The sequence below is a fragment of the Sorex fumeus genome, unplaced genomic scaffold (assembly GCF_029834395.1).
Source record: "Sorex fumeus unplaced genomic scaffold, SorFum_2.1 ptg000069l, whole genome shotgun sequence".
NCBI lineage: Eukaryota > Metazoa > Chordata > Mammalia > Eulipotyphla > Soricidae > Sorex > Sorex fumeus.
This window is the reverse complement of record NW_026606126.1, coordinates 3211986-3222825: the sequence shown is the minus strand read 5'-3', so window position 1 is coordinate 3222825 and position 10840 is coordinate 3211986.

Below are 10840 nucleotides of genomic sequence, written 5' to 3'. Positions count from 1 at the left end.
CTGGCCGGGGGCGAGGCGGCCCAGGTGCGCGGCCCAGTCTTCGTCCCGTGGATGCCGCGGAGCTAAGCCCCGGGGTCGGCAGCGGCCTGGAGCAAGGCCGTGGGCCGAGCTGGGAACGGGGCGCCCTGGCGCGCGGCCCGCCCCTCCTCTGGCGGGTGCCGAGGAGCTCAGCCCCGGGGAGGGCAGCGGCCCGGATTGCTGCCGAGGTTCAGGAAGGGAGCAGGGCAGCCCGGGCACGTGGCCCGGCCCTCGGCCCGCGGGTGCCGCGGAGGTAAGTCCCGGGGTCGGCAACGGCCCGGAGCGGGGCCGAGGGCCGGGCCAGGAGCGGTGCTGCCCAGGCACATAGCCCGGCCCTCCACCGGCGGGTGACGCGGAGCTAAGCCCCGGGGTCGGCAGCGGCCCAGAGCGGGGCCGAGGGCCCGTCCGGGTACGACGCGGCCCGGGCGCGCAGCTCACCCTTCCACTGGCGGGTGCCGTGGAGCTATGCCCCGGGGTTGGCAGCAGCCCTGAGCATGGCCAAGGGTCGGGCCGGGCGCAGGGCGGCACGGGTGCGCTGCCCGGGCCTCAGCCGGCGGGGGCCGCAGAGCTAACCCTCGGGGTCGGCAGCGGCCGGGAGTGGGACCAAGGGCCGGGCCGGGCGCGGTGCTGCCCAGCCACACAGCCCGGCCCTCGCCCCGCGGGTGCCGCTAGGCTTTGCCCCGGGGTCGGCCGCGGCCCAGAGCATGGCCGAGGGCCGGTCCGGGCGTGGTGCGGACAGGGTGCGCTGCCCAGTCCTCTGGCGGCGGGTGCCGCGGATCTAAGCCGCGTGGTCGGGAGCGGCCCGGAGCGGGACCGAGGGCCGGGTCGGGGGCGGGGCGGACCCACCCTCCGCCGGCGGGTCCCGCGGAGCTAAGCCCCGGAGTCGGCAGCGGCCCAGAGTGGGGCCAGAGCTGGGACGGGCGCAGGGCGGCCCCGGCGCGCGTCCCGGCCCTCCGCCGTTGTGTGACGTGGAGCTAAGCCCCGGGGTCGGCAGCGGCCCGCAGCGGTGCCTCGTTCCGTGCCGGGCGCGGTGTGGCCCGGGGCGCGCGGCCCGGCCCTCGGACCGCGGGTGCCGCGGAGCTAAGCCCCGGGGTCTGCAGTGGCCCGTAGTGGGGTCAGGGCCGGGACGGGCGCGGAGCAGGCCCGGCGTGCAGCTTGGCCCTCGGCCTGCGTGGACCGCGGAGCTAAGCCCTGGGGTCGGTAGCGGCCCGTTGCGGTGCCGAGGGTCGGGACGGGAGTGGGGCGGCCCGGGCACGTAGCCCGAACCTCCTACGGGGGGTGCCGCGGAGGTAAGCCCCGGGGTCGGCAGCGGCCCAGAGCAGAGCGGAGGGCCGGATCGGGTGCGGGGCAGCCCGGGTGCGCGGCCTGGCCCTCTGGGGGCGCGTGCCGCAGAGCTAAGCCCCGGGGTCGGCTGCGGCCCAGAATGCGGGGGAGGGTCCGGACGGGAGCGGGGCGGCCCTGGCAGGTGGCCCGGTCCTCCTCATGCGGGTTCCGCGGGGCTAAGCCCCGGGGTCGGCAGCGGCCTGCAGCGGTGCCAAAGTCCGTGCCGGGCGAGGTGCGGCAAGGGGGCGCGTGGCCCGGCCCTCGGACCACGGGTGCCGCGGAGCTAAGCCCTGGGGTCTGCAGGGCCCGGAGCGGGGCCAGGGCCGGGCTGGGCGTGGGGCAGGCCCGGTGCGCGGCTTTGCCCTCTGCCCACGTGGACCGCGGATATAAGCCCCGGGGTCGGCAGCGGCCCGGACCGGGGCCGAGGTCCGAGCCGGGCACGGGTCGGCCCGGGAGCTCGGCCCGGCCCACCGCCTTTGTGTGTTGCAGAGCTATGGCCCAGTGTCGGCAGCGGCCCGGAGCGGGGACGAGGGACGGGACGGGCGTGGGGCAGCCCGGGCGCACGGCCCCGCCCTCGGCCCGCGGGTGCCACGGAACTGAGGCCCGGGGTCGGCAGGGGCCCGGAGCAAACCGAGGACCGTGACGGGCGAGGGGCAGCCCGGGCATGCTGCCCGGCCCTCCGCCCGCGGGTGCTGCGGAGCTAAGTCCCGGGGTCGGCAGCGGCCCTGAGCGGGGCCGAGGGCCGGGTCGGGCGCAGGGCGGCGCCAACCTCTGCCGGCGGGTGCCGCGGAGCTAAGCCCCTGGGTCGGCAGCGGTCTGGAGAGCGTCCGAGTGTCGGTACAGGCGCGGGGTGGCCCTGACGCGCGGCCGGGCCCTCGACCGGCGGGTGCCGCGGAGCTTAGCCCCGGGGTTGGCAGCGGTCTGGAGAGCGGCCGAGTGTCTGTAAGGGAGAGGGGCGACCGGGCACACGGCCTGGCCCTCGGCCCACGGGTGCCGCGGAGCTGAGCCCCGCGGTCGGCAGCTGCCCGGAGCTGGGCCGATGGCCGTGCCAGGCACGGTCGGCCCGGGCGCGCGGTCCTGCTCTCCATCGGCTGTCGCTGCGGAGCTAAGCCCCAGGGTCAGCAGCGGCCTGGAGCGGGGCCAGGGCCGGGCTGGGCGCGGGATGGCCCCGGCACGCAGCTCGGCCCTCGGCTCGCGTGTGACGCGGAGCTAAGTCCCGGGTTTGGCAGCAGCCCGGAGCGGGGCCAGGGGGCCGAGCAGGGCGCGGGGTGGCTCGGTGGCAAGGCCCTGCCCTCGTCCGGCGGGTTGCGCAGAGCTAAGCTCCGGGGTCGGCAGCAGCCCGGAGCGGGGCCGTGGGCCGGGCCGGGCGCAGGGCGGCCCAGGCGCGCGGCCTGGCCCTCTGCCCACGGGTGCCGTTGAGCTAAGCCCCGGGGTAGGAAGCGGCCCGGAGCACGGCCAAGGGTACCGACGGGAGCAAGGCGTCCCAGGCACGTGGCCCAGTCCTCCGCCGGAGAGTGCCGCGGAGCTTAGCACCGGGGTCGGCAGAGGTCTGGAGAGCGTCCGAGTGTTGGTACGGGCGCGGGGCGGCCCGGACACATGGCCGGGCCCTCGGCAGGCGGGTGCTGCGGAGCTAAGCCCCGGGGTGCGGAGATGCTCGGAGGGAGGCCGACTGTAGAGACGGCAACAGGGCCGCCCGTGGGCGCGGCCCGGCCCTTGGCCCCCGGGTGCCGCGGAGCTAAGCCCTGGAGTTGGCAGCGGCTCGGGGCGGGTCCGAGGGCAGGGCCGGGCGCGGTGCAGCCCAGGCGAGCGTCCCAGCCCTCGCCCGCGGCTGCCGCGGAACTAAGCCCCAGGGTCAGCAGCGGCCCGGTGCAGGGCCGAAGGCCGGGCCGGGCGCGGGGCGGCCCGGGCGCATGGCCCGGCCCTCCACCGGCAGGTGCCGCGGGGCTAAGCCCCGGGGTCGGCTGCGGTCCGGAGGTGGGCCCAGGGCCGGACCGGGCACGGGGCAGACCGGGCGAGCGGCACGGTCCTCCGCCGGCGGGTACTTCGGAGCTAAGCCCCGGGTTCGGCAGCCACCCGGAGCGGGCCGTGGGACGGGCCCGGCGCCGGGCGGCCGTGGTGCGCGGCCCAGCCCTCCGTCGGCGCATGCCACGGTGCTAAGCCCCGAGGTTGGTAGCGGCCCGGAGCTGGGCCAAGGGCCGGGTAAGGCGCGGTGTGGCCCCGTCGCGAGGCCCGGCCCTCGGCCGGCGGGTGCCGCGGAGCTAAGCCTCGGGGTCGGCAGCGGCTCGTAGGGGGGCCAAGGGCCGGGCCGGGCGCAAGGCCGCCCGGGCACGTGGCCCGGCCTTCGGCACGTGGTTGCCACGGAGCTAAGCCCCTGGGTCAGCAGTGGACTGGAGCGGGGCCGAGAGTCGGGACAGGAGCGGGGTTGCTCGGGCGCATGGCCCGTTACTCCGACGGCGGGTGCCGCGGAGCTAAGCCACGGGGTCGGCAGCGGCCCGGAGGGTGGCCGAGGGCCGGGGCGGGCGCGGAGTGGCCCAGGCACTCGGCCCGGCCCTCGGCCCGCTAGTGTCGCGGAGCTAAGCCCCGGGGTCGGCAGCAGCCCGGAGCGGGACCTGGGCCGGGCTGGGTGCGGGGCGGCCGGGGCGTGCGGTACAGCCCTCCGCCGGCGTGTGCCACGGAGTTAAGTCCCGGGGTCGGCAGAGGTCCGTAGCGGGACCGAGGGTACCGAAGGGAGCAGGGCGGCCCGGGCACGTGGCCCAGTCCTCCGCTGGAGTGTGCCGCGCTGCTAAGCCCCAGGGTCGGCAGCGTTCCGGGGAGGGGCCGAGGGCCGGGCCGGGCACGGGGTGGCCCGAGCGTGCGGCCCGGCCCTCGGCCGGTGGGTGCCGCAGAGCTAAGCCACAGGGTCGGCAGCGGTCTGGAGAGCGGCCGAGTGTCTGTACGGGTGCGGGGCGGCCAGGGTACGTGGCCCGGCCTTCGGCACGCTGGTGCCGCAGAGCTATGCCCCTGGGTCAGCAGTGGCCAGGAGTGGGGCCAAGGGTCGGGACGGGAGCGGGGCGGCTCGGGCGCATGGCCTGTTCATCCGACGGCGGGTGCCACGGAGCTAAGCCCCGGAGTCGGCAGCGGCCCGGAGCGGTGCCGAAGGCCTTGACGGGCACGGCTGGACCGGGCACGCGGACCTGCCCTCTACTGACTGGCGCCGTGAAGCTAAGCCCGGGGTGGGCAGCGGCCAGGAGCGGGGCTGAGGGCCGGGCCGGGCGCGGGGCGGCCCGGGTGCGCGGCCCGGCCCTCCGCGGACGTGTGCCGCGGAGCTAAGTCCCGGGGTTGGAAGAGGCCCGGAGCGCGGACGAGGGTACCGATGGGAGCGGGGTGGCCCGGGCACATTGCCCGGTACTCCGCCAGAGTGTACCACGGAGCTAAGCCCCAGGGTCGACAGCGGCCCAGGGCGGGGCCGAGGGCCGGGCCGGGCGTGGTGTGGCCTGGGCGCGCGGCCTGGCCCTCGGCCGGCGGATGCCGCGGAGCCAAGCCCCGGGGTCGGCAGCGGTCCAGAGATCGGCCGAGGGCCGTGACGGGCGCGGTGTGGCCCGGGCACGCGGCCCGGCCTTCGGCACGCGGGTGCCGCGGAGCTAATACCCTGGGTCAGCAGAGGTCGGGGGCAGGGCCGAAGGCGGGGCCGGGCCTGGGGCGGCCCGGGCGCACGTCCCGGCCCTCCACCGGCGAGTGCAGCGGGGCTACACCCCGGGGTCGGCAGCGGCCCCCAGGTGGGCCGAGGGCCGGGACGGGCGCGGTGTGGACCGGGTGCGCGGCCCGGCCGTCGGCCCGCGGCTGCCGCGGAGCTAAACCCCGGGGTCAGCAGCGGCCAAGAGTGGGGCTTAGGGCCTAGCCGGGCACGGGTCGGCGCTGGCGCTCGGCCCGGCACTCTGCCGTCCTGTGCGGAGGAGCTAAGCCCCGGGGTCGTCAGCGGCCCGGAGAGGGGCTGAGGGCCTGGCAGGGCGCGGGGAACTCCGTACGCGTGGCCCGGCCCTCTGCGGCGGGTGCCTCAGTGCTAAGCCACGGGGTCGGCAGCGGCCCGGAACGAGGGCGAGGGTCGGGATGGAAGCGGGGCGGCTCGGGCTTGCGGCCTGACTCTCGGCCGGGGTTTGCCACGGAGATAAGCCCCGGGGTCGGCAGCGGCCCAGAGCGGGGCCGAGGGCCGTGCCGGGCGCGGGGCGGCCCAGGCGCGCAGACCGGCCCTCAGCCAGGGGGTGCCGCGGCTAAGCACCGGGGTCAGCAGCGGCCAGGAGCGGGGCCAGGGCCAGGCCGGGAGCTGGGCGGCCCCGGCGAGCGGCCTGGCCCGAGGCCTGTGTGTTCCAAGGAGCTAAGCCCCGGGGTAGGCAGCGGCCCAGAGCGGGGCCGAGGGCCGTCCAGGCGCTGAGTGGCCCGGGCACGTGGCCAGGCCCTCCGACGGCAAGTGCCGCAGAGCTAAGCCCCGGGGTCGGTAGCGGCCGCGGCGGGGCCGAGGGCCGGGTCAGACACAGGGTGGCCCGGGCGCGCGGCCCAGCCCTCCGCCCACATCTGCCGTGGAGCTAAGCCCCGGGGTTGGCAGCGGCCCGGAGTGGGAACGAGGGCTGGGCAGGGCGTGGGGCGGCCTGGGCTTGCGGCCCGGCCCTCCACAGTCGGGTGCTGCGGAGCTAAGCCCTGGGGCCGGCAGCGGCCTGGAGCGGGGCCGAGGGCCGGGCAGGGCGTGGGGTGGCCCGGTGGCGAGGCCCAGCCCTCGGCCATCGGGTGCCCCAGAGCTAAGCCCCGGGGTGGTCAGCGGCCCGGAGCGGGGCCAAGGGCCGGGCCGGGCGCAGGGCGGCCCGGGCATGCGGCCCGGCCTTCGGCACGCTGGTGCCGCGGAGCTAAGCCCAGGGCGCGGCAGCGATCTGGAGAGTGGCCGAGTGTCGGTATGGGTGCGGGGCAGCCTGGAAGCGCGGCCGGTCCTCCGCCAGCGGGTTCCGCAGAGCTAAGACCCTGGGTTGGCAGCGGCCCGGAGTGGGGACGAGGGCCGGGTCGGACACGGGGCGGCCCGGGCGCGAGGCCCGACCCTCCGCCAGCGGGTGCCACGGAGCTAAGCCCTGGTGTCGTCATCGGCCTGGAAGGCAGCCGAGGGTCGGGACGGGAGCAGGGAGGCCCGGGCACGAGGCCCGGCCTTCGGCACCCTGGTGCCGCGGAGCTAAGCCCAGGGGGCGGCAGTGGTCTGGAGAGCGGCCGAGTGTCGGTACGTGTGTGAGGCAGCCTGGAAGCGCGGCCGGGCCTTCAGCTGGCGGGTGCCACGGAGCTAAGCCCAGGGGTTGGCCGCGGCCCGGAGCGCGGCCGAGTGTCGGGACAGGATTGGGGAGGACCAGGCGCGCGGCCTGTCCTTTGGCCCGCGGGTGCCGCGGAGCTAAGCCCCGGGGTTGGCAGCGGCCCTGAGCGGGGCCAAGGGCCGGGCCGGGCGCCGGGCAGCCTGGGCGCGTGTCCAGGCTCCTCCGCCGGTAAGTGCCACTGAGATAAGCCCCGGGGACGGTAGCGGCCCGGGGCAGGGCCGAGGGCCGGGCCGTGCGGGATGCGGCCTGGGCCCGCGGCCAGGCCTTCGGCCCACGGGTGCCGCGGAGCTAAGCCCCGTGGTCGGCAGCGGCCCGGAACGTTGCCGTGGGCCCGGCCTGGTGCAGGGCGGCACAGGCCCGCGGCCTGGCCCTCGGCCGGTGGGTGCTGCAGAGCTTAGCCACGGGCTTGGCAGCAGCACGGAGCCGGAACTAGTGTGGGGCAGAACGGCCGCGCGGCCCGGTCCTCCGCCGGCGGGTGCCGTTGAGCTAAGCCCTGGGGTCGGCAGCTGCCCGGAGTGGCACCAAGGGCCGGGCCGGGCGCAGGGCGGCCCCGGTGCGCGGCGAGGCCCTCGGCCCACGTGGGCTGCGGAGCTAAGCCCTGGGAACGGCAGTGGCCCGGAGAGGGGCCGAGGGCCGGGCAGGGCGCTGGGCGGCCCGGGTGCATGGCCCGGCCCTCAGCCCACTGGTGTCGCGGAGCTAAGCTCCGGGGTTTGCAGCAGCCCGGAGCGGGGCCGAGGGCCGGGCCGGGCGTGGGGCAGCCAGGGCGCGCGGCCCAGCCCTCCGCCGGTGGGTGCCGCAGAGCTAAGCCCCGGGATCGGCAGCGGCCCAGAACGCGGCCGAGGGTCGGGATGGGAGCGGGGCGGCTCGGGCGTGTGGCCCGGTCCTCCGCCTGCGGGTGCCGTGGAGCTAAGCCCCGGGGTCAGCAGCGGCTTGGGGCGGCGCCGAGGGCCGGGCCTTGCGCGGTGCGGACCGGGCGCGCGTCCCGGCCATCGGCCCACGGGTGCCGCGGAGCTAAGCCCCGGGGTTGGCAGCGGCCCGGGGCGGGCCACGGGCCAGTCTGGGTGCGGGGCGGCACAGGCCCGCGGCCCGGCCCTCTGCCCGCAGGTGCTGCAGAGTTAAGCCCTGGGGACGGCGCTGCCCAGAGCGGAGCCGAGGGCAGTGCCAGGCGCAGCAGGCCCGGGCGCGCGGACCTGCCCTCCACCGGCTGACACCGCGGAGCTAAGCCCCGGGGTCAGCAGCGGCCCGGAGCGGAGCCGAGGGCCGAGCAAGGCACGGGTCGAACCGGGCGCTCAGCCCGGCCCTCCACCGCTGTATGCCGAGGAGCTAAACCCCGGGGCCGGCAGTGGCCCGGAGCGTGGCCGAGGGCCGGGCCGGACGCAGGGCGGCCCAGGCACACGGCCCGCCCTTCGGCCATAGGGTGCCGCAGAGCTAAGCCCCAGGGTCGGCGCTGCCCAGAGTGGAGCCGAGGGCAGTGCAGGGCGCGGGGGGGCCGGGTGCGAGGACCTGCCCTCCACCGGCTGACACCGCGGAGCTAAGCCCTGGGGACGGCAGTGGCCTGGATCGGGGCAGTGCCTGTCCGGGCGCGGGGCGGGCCCGGCGCGCGGCCGGGACAGGCAAGGGGCGGACCCGGCGCGCGGCCCGGCCCTATGCCCGCTTGTGCCGCGGAGCTAAACCCCCGGGTCGGCAGCGGCCCAGAACGCGGCCGAGGGTTGGGACGGGAGTGGGGTGGCTCGGGCACGTGGCCCGGTTCTCCGCTTTCGGGTGCCGCGGAGCTAAACCCCGGGGTCGGCAGGGGCCCAGAACGCGGCCGAGGGTCGGGACGGGAGTGGGGTGGCTCGGGCACGTGGCCCGGTTCTCCGCTTTCGGGTGCCGCGGAGCTAAGCACTGGGGTCAGCAGCGGCCCGGGGCAGGGCCGAGGTCCGGGCCGGGTGTGGTGCTGCCCGGGCACGTGTTCCGGCCCTCGGCCCGCGGGTGCCACGGAGCTATGCCCCGCAGTCATCAGTGGCCCAGAGCGAGGCCGAGGGTACCGACGGGAGCGGGGCGGCCTGGGCGAGTGGCCCGGTTCTCCGCCGGAGTGTGCCGCAGAGCTAAGTCCCCGGGTCGGCAGCGACCCGGGTGCGTGGCAAGGCCCTCCGCTGGCGGGTGCTGTGGTGCTAAGCCCCGGGTTCAGCAGTGTCCCAGAACGCGGCTGAGGGTCGGGACGGGAGCGGAGCGCCTCGGGAGAGAGGCCCGGTCCTCCGCCGGAGTGTGCCGCGGAGCTAAGTCCCGGGGTCGGAAGCGGCCCGGAACGCGGCCGAGGGTACCGACGGGAGCGAGGCGGCCCGGGCACGTGGCCCAATTCTCCACCGGAGTGTGCCGCAGAGCTAAGCCTCTGAGTCGGCAGCGACCCGGGCACGTGGCAAGGCCCTCCGCTGGCGGGTGCCGTGGTGCTAAGCCCTGGGTTTGGCAGTGGTCCAGAACACGGCTGAGGGTCGGGACGGGAGCGGGGCGGCTCGGGCGAGTGGCCCGGTCCTCTGCCGGAGTGTTCCGCGGAGCTAAATCCTGGGGTCGGAAGCGTACCGGAGCGCGGCCGAGGGTACCGACGGGAGCGGGGAGGCCCGGGCACACGGCCGGTCCTCCGACCAACGGGTGCCGCGGAGCTGAGCCCCGGTGTCGGCAGCGGCCTGGAGCGGGTACGAGGGCTGGGTAGGGCGCAGGTCGGCCCGGGAATGCGGACCGGAACTCCACCGGCGGGTGCCGCGGGACAAAGCCCCGGTGTCTGCAGCGGCCCGGAGCGGGGCCAAGGGCCGGGCCGGGCGCGATGCGGCCCGGGCGTGCAACCCGGCCCTCGGCCCGCGGTTGCCGCAGAGCTAACCTCAGGGTTGGCAGCGGTTCGGAGCGGGGACGAGGGCCGGGCCCGTCGCGGGGTGGACAGGGCGCGCGGCCTGGCCCTCGGCCGACGGGTGCCACGGAGCTAAGCCCCGGGGTCGGCAGCGGTCTGGAGAGTGGCTAAGTGTCTGTATGGTCGCGGGGAGGCCCGGGCACGCGGCCCGACCGTCGGCCCGCAGGTGCCGCAGAGCTAAGCCACGGGGTCGGCAGCGGCCTGAATCAGGGCCGAGGGCCGAGACGGGCGCAGTATGGCCTGGGCGCGCGGCCCGCCCTCCGCCAACGGGTGCCGCAGAGCTAAGCCCCGGGGTCGGCAGCGGACCGGAGCGGGGCGAGGGCCAGGCCGGGCGCAGTGTGGCCCGGGCGCGTGGCCCTGCCTTGGCCCGTGTGTGCCGCGGAGCTAAGCCCGGGGGTCGGGAGCTGCCCGGATCGCGGCCAAATGTCGGGACGGGAGCTGGGCGGCCGTGCTTGCGGCCTGGCCCTTGGCCCGCGGGTGCAAGGAGCTAAGCTCCTGAGTCGGCAGCGGCCCGGAGCAGGTACGAGGGCCGTGCCGGACGTGGAGAGGCCCCGGGCGCGCGGCCTGGTCCTCCGCCGGTGGGTTCCGTGGAGCTATGCCCCGGGGTCAGCAGTGGCCCGGAGCGAGGCCTAGGGTACCGACCGGAGTGGGGCGGCCCAGGTGAGTGGCCCGGTCCTCCGCCGGAGTGTGCCGCTGAGCTAAGCCCCCGGGGTCGGCAGCGGCCCGGAGCGCGGCCGAGGGTACGGACGGGAGCGGGGCGGCCCGGGTACGTTGCCTGGTTCTCCGCCGGAGTGTGCCGCGGAGCTAAGCCCCCAGGTCGGCAGCAGCCCAGAGCGGTGCTGAGGGCGGTGCCGGGCGCGGAGCAGCCCAGGAGCGCGGCCCGGCCCTCGGCCCGCGGGTGCCGCGGAGCTAAGACCCGGGGTCGGCAGCAGCCCGGAACGGGGCCAGGGCCGGGCAGGGCACGGGGCGGCCAGGGCACGTGGCCAGGCCCTCCGCAGGCGGGTGCCGTGGAACTAAGCCCCGGGGTCGGCAGCGGCCCAGAACGCAGCCGAGGGTCGGAACGGGAGCGGGGCGACTCGGGCGCTCGGCCGGTCCTCCACCAGTGGGTGCCGCGGAGCTGAGCCCCGGGGTTGCCAGCGGCCTGGAGTGGGGCCAGGGGCGGGCCGGGTGCGGGGCGGCCCCGGCGCGCGGCCGGGCCAGGCACGGGGCTGCCCCAGTGTGCGGTCCGGCCCTCGGCTCACGTGTGCCCTGGAGTTAAGCCACGAGGTCGGCACCTGCCCGGAATGTGGCCGAGGGT